This window comes from Callorhinus ursinus, unplaced genomic scaffold (assembly GCF_003265705.2).
Source record: "Callorhinus ursinus isolate GAN/ISIS: 27379988/994484 unplaced genomic scaffold, GSC_fseal_2.0 scaffold20, whole genome shotgun sequence".
In the NCBI taxonomy this organism is placed as follows: Eukaryota; Metazoa; Chordata; class Mammalia; order Carnivora; family Otariidae; genus Callorhinus; species Callorhinus ursinus.
Genome location: NW_027397082.1, coordinates 3769166 through 3778095, shown reverse-complemented (window position 1 = coordinate 3778095; position 8930 = coordinate 3769166).

Here is an 8930-nt window from a genome sequence, read left to right as displayed (position 1 = left end):
AAGGAGAGAGGGCGAAGGGGTGGCAGAAACAAAGGGTGAAGACACAGAGAGTCATGAGCAAGCCACGCAGGCATGGCCAGTGACCCAACACACTGAAGCCGAGGGCCCAGGAGGGAGCGAGCCTGGAAGGATGGGTGGGACTGGGTCACAAAGGCCGTCCGCCTTGCTTAGGCGTTGGGCTAAAGCAGTTGGAGCCCGTCAAAGGATTTTAAGTAGAGATGTGCTATAATCGCATTTTTTTCCCCCTAAAAATAAAGACCATTCTGGTGTTAGTGTGGAGAATGGATTAAAAGGGTGAGAGATTGGAAACTGGAAGATCACTTTGGAGGCCGACTTTGACAATAGCCTCTTCCCTCCAGGAAATAAACTCATCTACCTCCTGGTGAGGTTCAAATTAGGAATAAAAGGGTGAGTTCTTTTTTCTTATGAAAAACTAAAGATGAAAGTACAGATGCCTCCCCACCATGAGTACTTTAATTGAAGTCCCGTATGGAAGGGACAGTTTCTAAAACCTGCAAGTAGCTTCAATTTGATTTTTCAACCAGATAACTTTTTCTGGGACCTCTTGTCTTCAAACATCTTCCTGGGACTTTGGGGAGAGGGGGATGTGCAACAAAGGCCATGGGAGAATCTAACGAAATTAGCCTTTTTTTTCCCCCAGTATAAATAGCAAGTCACTAAAGTGGTGAAAGAATGATTATTTTTAAGCAGAAGAAGAAAGTTTAGAAGTAATTCCTTTCGTTTCAGCTGGAAAGCCTGACTGTTACTTTTCTGCTACTTGATGGCATCGAGTTTTCTGCTATTTATACGCATCTGCCTCTCTGGTGGGGCCACCTGAAAAGCACCTACCTCAAAAACCTAGCACGAACAGCTTAATTTGACAATTTGTAGATGGTATTCTTATATTACCCTTTAAGACCTTAATAATTAGTTTTTCTTTAGTGCAGTATTAAAGCATTAAAGGTCATAAATTCCACAGTCACCTGTATCCATTTATTGCTAATTTATTATGGAACATATCATAAAACTTTCCTTGACATATAGGCCTCTTCATAACTATAAATCTTTTTTCAACTGTTTAGATAACTTATGCTTAAGTTCAAGAAGAGACCTCGAGGAGCAAATATTTAAAACATCTATTTATTACACATTAGCAGTGCAGGGCGGGTAACCATGTGAAGTCATTGAGAAGTATTCACTTATTTCCGTATATTTATCACTTCAAACCCTTATAAAGATAAATTTGTTTTCAAGAGGAAAAAAATGTTACATGTCAAGTGCTGTTTTACTAAGTGCTTTAAAATGGCCAGCTGAATAAAGCTATCTTTCTAGTTAGTATAGAACACACAAAAAAATGTTTCCATTGAGAATAAATTTGTCACTAGTAACCTCAGTTAAGCTTAAAAACGTTTCTAACTTGAAGGTGTCTTCAGATGGCAAATGTATCATGTTCTTTGACCAACGCATTGTTTTCTTCTGTTTCAACTAGGGACATGATACCCAGTAAAAAGACTCACAGTTTACTGGATGAGTTTACCTTCCTGCTTAAACTTCTGTATGAATATTGGTGGCATACACATTCAGAAAGGGAGAGGAGAAAATCAGCTTGCTGGAAAACCAATTTATCGAATGAACAATTTGCTGAAAATCAAATAGTTTCCATTCATTCTGTCTCATACTATCAGTAACCGTGATGCGTGAGATGGTTGAAACACTCCTAGGGATTTTTTTCTTTCAAAACTTTCATTTGGCTTGAGTTTTTCTGTGGCTACAGTGGTTAACCAAACCAGAGTATCACAGGCTTCACTATGCTCCAACTTGAGAAAATAAAAATATTCTTGTATATTTTAAATTACAAATATAATTGTGTGGACTGTCATGATTTATAAGCAATGGGATAGGTTTTTCTATTAACGTATTTTCAATCCAGCTTTCTGTACTTCTCTTAATTCATTGTGTAGTTAATCAGACCAATACAATATGACCATTTCCATGTGTTTGAAGCTTTTGGGAAGAGCTCAATGTCTCAGGTGCTCAATGAACTTGATATATAACTGAACCACACTGACAAATTCATTGCAAATGGCTGGGCCAACAGGAATACAACAAAACTTAACCAACCAAACCAAACCAAACCAAACCAAAACTTGGGTAAACTCTTGAACACTTTATTATACGATTTGCTGAAATCTTGCTTTCTAACAGGAACCATGGGGTTATGTCATCTGTACAATATGTTATTAGGCAGAAATGAAGTAAAGATGCTAAGAGGGGATTCCAATGTGTGAGTAGAAATTCAAAATGCAAAGTTGAAATACATTAGCCATAAATAAAGAATTATTCAAGGGGCGCCTGGGTGGCTCAGTTAATTAAGCTCCAACTCTTGTGCTCACTTCAGCAACACATACACTAAGCTCCAACTCTTGGTTTCGGCTCAGGTCATGATCTCAGGATCTTGGGATCAAGCCCTGCGGCGGGTGCTGAGCTCAGCAGGGAGTCTGCTTGAGGATTCTCTCTCTCTCTCTCTCTGTCCCTCCCCCTACTCTTTCTCTCTCTCAAATAAATAAGTTCATTTTGAAAAAAGAATTATTCAAGAAAGAGTAAAGTGGTAACAAGTCCTTAAAGAATGCTAAAAGATGAAAAAAAGTAAGGCAAAAACAAATATAAAAATAACTAGGAAGATAAGAAACCACCACATTGCATATTAAATTTTGGCCTCCAATTGATAAACACAACACACTGAAGTTGCCATGTGACTTGGGAAAATGGTGAAATAATCCTAAAAAGGGCTAAAAAGTTTATCAAAATAGAATAAGTCACCAGAATAATTTTTAAAAATTGGTATTGTATCATTCTGCTTGGACTGCCATAACACAGCAGCACAGACTGGGTGGCTAAAGCAACAGGAATTTATTTTCTCACAATTCTGGCAGCTAGAAATCTAAGATAAAAGTGTTGGCAGGGTTGGTTTCTGGTAGGATCTTTCTGGCCCCCTCTTGCTGTCTTCACATGGCTTTTCCTCTGGGAGCACTCCTGGTAGCTCTTCCTTTTCTTCTAAGGATACTAACCTTATCAGATTAAGGTCCCTTCCTTATGACCTTATTTCACCCTAGTTACTTGCTTAGAGGTCCCACCTCCAAACACAGTCACATTGGGGGGCTAGGGCTTCACCTTATGAATTTGGGGGGTATAATTCAGCCAATAACAGTGCAAACTACAACATTTCTATATGAATTAAAAGTCATAAATCTCATGGTCACATATACCCATTTATGGGTTTTGGTTCCTTTTCTGAATATTAAGTATGTTCATGAGATTAAATTACCCTGTGATCTCTGGCTCCTGACAAATATAACATTCTTGTCAAAGCTATAGAAATCATCCCTTCCATTACTAATTTATGTAAACTTTAGTATAGGCAAAATAATAAAATTTTCAGTAATTTGGGTGAATTTTACAAGTTTGGCAAATTGGTGATTCAGAGAATTAATATTATTTGAAAATTATCCTTTGGCCACAGAAAAGCACATTAGGAATAACTGATGCCTCACCATATCACAGGTGGCAGTAGAAGGGTCTACTGGTGTGCTGGTGGCAAGCCTAGGTGAGGTCTCCAGAATTCTTTGGATATTATTTTAAAGTTCCCTAAGAGTTCTAAGTCTCAAGAAGAGGAAAGAATGCAAGGTTCCATCAGGTTAGATAGAAAATGCATTTGTATGTCTAAGGTTTTCATGGGATCCAAAGGTCTTCAGTATTTTAGAACATATGTAGGGGCCCCTGAGTGGCTCAGTTGATTAAGGATCTGGCTTCGGCCCAGGTCATGATCTCAGGGTCCTGGGATCAGGCCCTGCATTGGGCTCCCCACTCAGCAGGGAGTCTGCTTCTCCATCTCCCTTTTCACTTCCTCCTGCTCGTGCTCGCTCTCTCTCTCTCAAATAAAAATAAATAAAACCTTTATATATATATATATACATATATATGTATATATATATATATAAAAGAACATGTATAAATCATGAGTCAGAGAAATGCAAAATATAATCAAGGACTCAACCTGGATTGGTTTCAGATTTCTGTGGGCAGGCAAGGAACTAGACACTATGGGCTCTGAGAACAACCACCCTCACATTTAACAAAAGCATTTTTCACAGCCTTATTGACAGTGACATAAAATTCCTTTATGATACAATTCATCCACGTAGAATGTTCAATTCAGTGGTTTTTAGTATATTCACAGAGAGATGCAACCACCACCACAGTCAAGTTTAGAACATTTTCATCACCTCATCTCCCATCACTCTCCCCCAGCCCCAAGCAACCACTAATCTACTTTCTGTCTTTATAAATTTGTCCTGTTTTGGACTTTCCTATGAGTAGACTCATAGGCTAGGCGGCCTTTTGTGACTAACTGCTTTCACTCAGCATGACATTTTCAAGGTTCATCCGGGTTGTAGCATGGACCAACATTTTATTCATTTTTCTTCTGGCTTTTTTCAAGATAAGATCTTTTTGCTTAATCTTTGATTTTCTGCAGTTAGAATATGATATGCCTAAATGTAGTATTTTTGGCCATTACCCTGCTTGATATTCTCTGAGTTTCCTGGATCTGTGGTTTGGTGTCTGACAGTAATTTGGGGGAAATTCGTAGTCATTATTGTTTCAAAAATGTCTTCTGTTCCTTTCTCTCTTCTCCTTCTGGTATTTCCATCATGCATATATTACATCTTTTGTAGCTGTCCAACGGTCCTTGAATGTTCTGTTCCATCTTTTTTGGTCTAATTGCTCTTTGTTTTCCAGTTTGGGAAGTTTCTACTGACATATCCTCCTATGGGAGTTCCTCATCTGAGGAACTGCCAGAGTGTTTTCCAAAGTGGTTGCACCATTTTACTTCCCCACCAGCGGGCCATGAGAGTTCTTATTTCTACACATCCTCATCAGTGCTTCTCATTATAGAACGTTTTGATTCTTAACACAACCAAAAACAAATTTAATTTTTAAAAATTTTAATCTAAAACACACACAACATAAGACTTATCACAGCAAGCACTTTTAAGCATACAGTCCAATAATCTTAAGTATGTTTACATTCTTATTCAACCATTCTTCAGAACTCTTTTCATCTTTCAAAACCAAAACTTTATACGCATTAAATGTCAATTCCCCATTCCCTTTACTCCCAGCTCCTGGAAACCACCATTTGACATTTTGTCTCTATGAGTCTGACTACTCTAGGTACCTCATATAAATAAGATCATATGGTATTTGTCTTTTTGTGACTGGCTTATTTCACCTAGCATAATGTCCTCAAGATTCATCCATGTTGAAGCATGCACCAGAATTCCTTTCCTTTTAAAGGCTGAATAATATTCCATTGTATGTGTATTCCACACTTTGTTTATCCATTCATCCATTGATGAACACATGGGTTACTTCCACTTTGGGTTATTATGAATAATGTTGTCATGAACATGGGTGTTCAAATAACTCTGGGAGACCCTGCTTTCAATTCTTTGGTATATATACCCAGAAGTAAAATTGCTAGGTCATACAGTAATTTTTTTTTTTTTTTGAAGAACTGTCATACTGTTTTCCACTGTGGCTGCACCATCTCACATTTCCCCAATAGTGCACAATTTTTCCACATTCTTGCCAAATCTTGTTACTGTTTGCTTGTGATAGTGGCCATCCTAATGGATGTGAATTAATAGCTCACTGTGGCTTTTATTTGCATTTTCTTAACAATTAGTGCCATTGAGCTTACCTATATGATGAGCCCAGGAGATTTCAACCATAAAACAAGATTCAGTGAGACTCATCAGGATCTTTAACAAAAATCCAGTTCCCATCTGGACCCAAATATGTTTACAGGTAACCTAAATTACCTGGGATGGTAACAGACTTCTTTTAGTGGGTGAGAATCTTTTAACTCTGGGAAGATTCAGAATTAGTATAGAAAAGATCACAATGATTAAAATTGAAGTATTAATATTCAGAGGTTAAGAAGTAAACCATTCATATTTGTTATTTTATGTCCTTGGCCTACTTGGAATGACAGTCTTGTAACTTTGATTAAAAATTTGTAATTGTGTGATTTTTTACTTGAGATGACCACTTTGTCCTGATTTGCTCAGGACTGACTGTGTTTTTAAATTGAAATTCCTGCATCCTGGACATCCCTCAGTTTAAGATGATTGGATTGGTCACTTTATTTAGACTTGAGTTTTTAAAATGAAATCTTACTAAATTCATATACAATATTGTATCATCTAAGAGAACTTCAGTGTCACCACGTCTTTAAATTTAATGTACTAAGTATATAAAAGCTATGTAAGTATATACTGGGGTTTCTATAATTCAGATAATAGAAGTACTTAAAACAGAAATATAATATGCTAAATTTATAACTCAAGTTTAAAGTGTTTGAAAGTGTTTAACTAATGAGACCAAACATTATTTGAAATCCCTTTTAAAAAACGTGTTAACATTTGCTATACTTATACATGGACTAAAGAGATTTTTAAGTTTAAAATTTTCCTTAGGTAAATTGGACACCAATTGTTTAAACCAAAAATAAATTGAGGAACAGTCTTTTGAGTACACAAAAGCTATTCTAAAGGACACCAGAAACTGACAGCAACTATAACCCCAGATGTCTGAAAATATCTCCATTTAGGGAGTTTCAAAAGGAGTCAGATTATCCTGGAAACTTGGGGCCCATTACCAGTTGTCAAGTAAATCAACGGAACATGTCAATTACCATGAGTATATACACTTTCGGAATGAAAACATCCTTCTTGAGAATAAGGAGGTCAATCCAAACTGTTACTTTTGTTATGTTTGTTTGTTTTTAGGAGATGGCTTACTTTAGCCATTAAGAAATCAACATTTACCAACCTTTTCAACCAAAAAATTGGCTCAGCACTCACCTTCTTTTAATGAAGCACTATCTCTGTAGTATATCTAAAGACCAATTAAGCTGGAAACCCATTTTGATAATTTGTCATCGTCATTCCAGTTTGATATTTCAGAATTGCATATACTTTAACCAGCCTGAAAAGGAAATACCCTTTTTAAGACTAACAGTTTCATTTTTATTAATTTATTTCTATTTTTATTTCTTTATCTTTTATTTCTCTGTTCGAAATTACCTTCAGAAATGTGGTTCATCCTGCAAGTTTTCCCAAAGTGGTCATTTCAGCAGGAAATCTAAGAAAACGTGGAATTTAAAGAACCACTGAGCTGAAGTCAACAATATTTACAGACGCTTGGATTCATGCAAGGGCTTTTCAGGCTGTGATAGGCTTCAGACCAAGTCTCCAGCCTGTTATTCCTATTTGGGGAAGGCTAGTGTGGAATACTTGCTGGAGATACCACGACCAGATGACCAGGGCAGTTGCTTCCTTGTGACTTCTCTTTGTGATATCCCTGTCTCTGGAGTATGTTCCATGAAAGCATGATTCATGGCTACTGGCCTATTTAGACTGTAAAGCAAGAAAAAGCCAGCACTGTGTCTTCCTCTCTTGTCTATGACACCACATGCCGTGCTCCTGTTGCATTGTTACAGAGAAACCTTGCAAAACTGACCGTTTGCAACAAACTGCCACTCTGTTACCCCAGAGGAGAATAACTGACTATAGGCAAGACAAAAATCTCATTTTATTTTATGTTGACAAAACCGGACCTTAAGTCTTAAATTCAAGGAAAAATTATAACATTTTAAAAGGTGGCTTATTTTATTATAAGGGATGTGCTATTACGTTAAAGACACCTGCTGCCTTCTAATTCATCCTTAGACAGTTGAATCATATCCTGGCGAAAGGAAAAAGGCTAGGTTAATAGTAGGAAGACATTTTTATCAACATCCTGAGTCTGAAATGTCTTTGAAAACCCTGCTATATAGCACATTATAAAGGACAGATTTTCCAAGACATTAATATTTATTTTTACAAAGAACGATTCCTTAAATTATAGTTTTAAAACATTAATAATTGCCAGTGGTTTCAAACAGACTTCCTTTTATCGAGGAGCTGGAATCTTTTGGTTCACTAGACCTCCTTGATCTTAGTCTGTATGCATTGTTTAGTTTTATTTGGTGCCACAGGGACTCCTCCGAACTTATCAGAAGCCTCAGTTTAATACAGAAAAAGAGAGGCTCAGAACATGTAAATATAATACTGTTAATGTTTTCCACGTTTGTGATTCCAAGGTCAAAGTAAAACTTCTTATTGTATTAATAATAGCAAAGCAAAAATAAGCTTTGTAGTTGTGAATTCATGGTTTTAAAGAATAATTTCCCTATGTTTTTATTAATTCAAGCCATCCATTGAACGATTCAAGGATTCTATTATGTATTCAAGGGTATATCTCATATTGTACCTTTAACTTTGGGAGACTATGAGAATGGATATGCATGTGATTCTTTACAGTCATCAACATAAGATATTTCCTTTGTTCAAAAGTTATGTCAACTTAGAACATTAACAATGGTATTTAGTAAAATAAACTTTAGAGCTTAATAGTGAAATAATTAAAAGCCAGTTTTCCCATACTTGTTATTTAAAATGGCACAGTTTGCAGTAGAGTTCACATGCTGTGCATTACAAAGCATGGCCGTATATTCTGGGTTCTGATTCTATCTGCTCTGTAGGCCAGCAATCATCAGAACTTTAATAAAAAAGCTCCAAGGAAAACTCAGACAGCTTCAGCTCACCAAGCCCTTTCCTTTGAGAAAGCGTATTGAATTCATGTCCCATTCAGTGGGGAGTAATAAAGAAACTAAACCAAAGCTGTAGGTGTGTTGCAAGAGGGCCTTTGTTTGACCTAAGCCTTCATTTAGGACAAAGCTAGCATTGATGTCCATCTCAGGTGACTGGTAGTGAAGATGGAGTGATTTGGCAGCTCCTTTTTCTACCTGTGGGCCTTGATCCTTC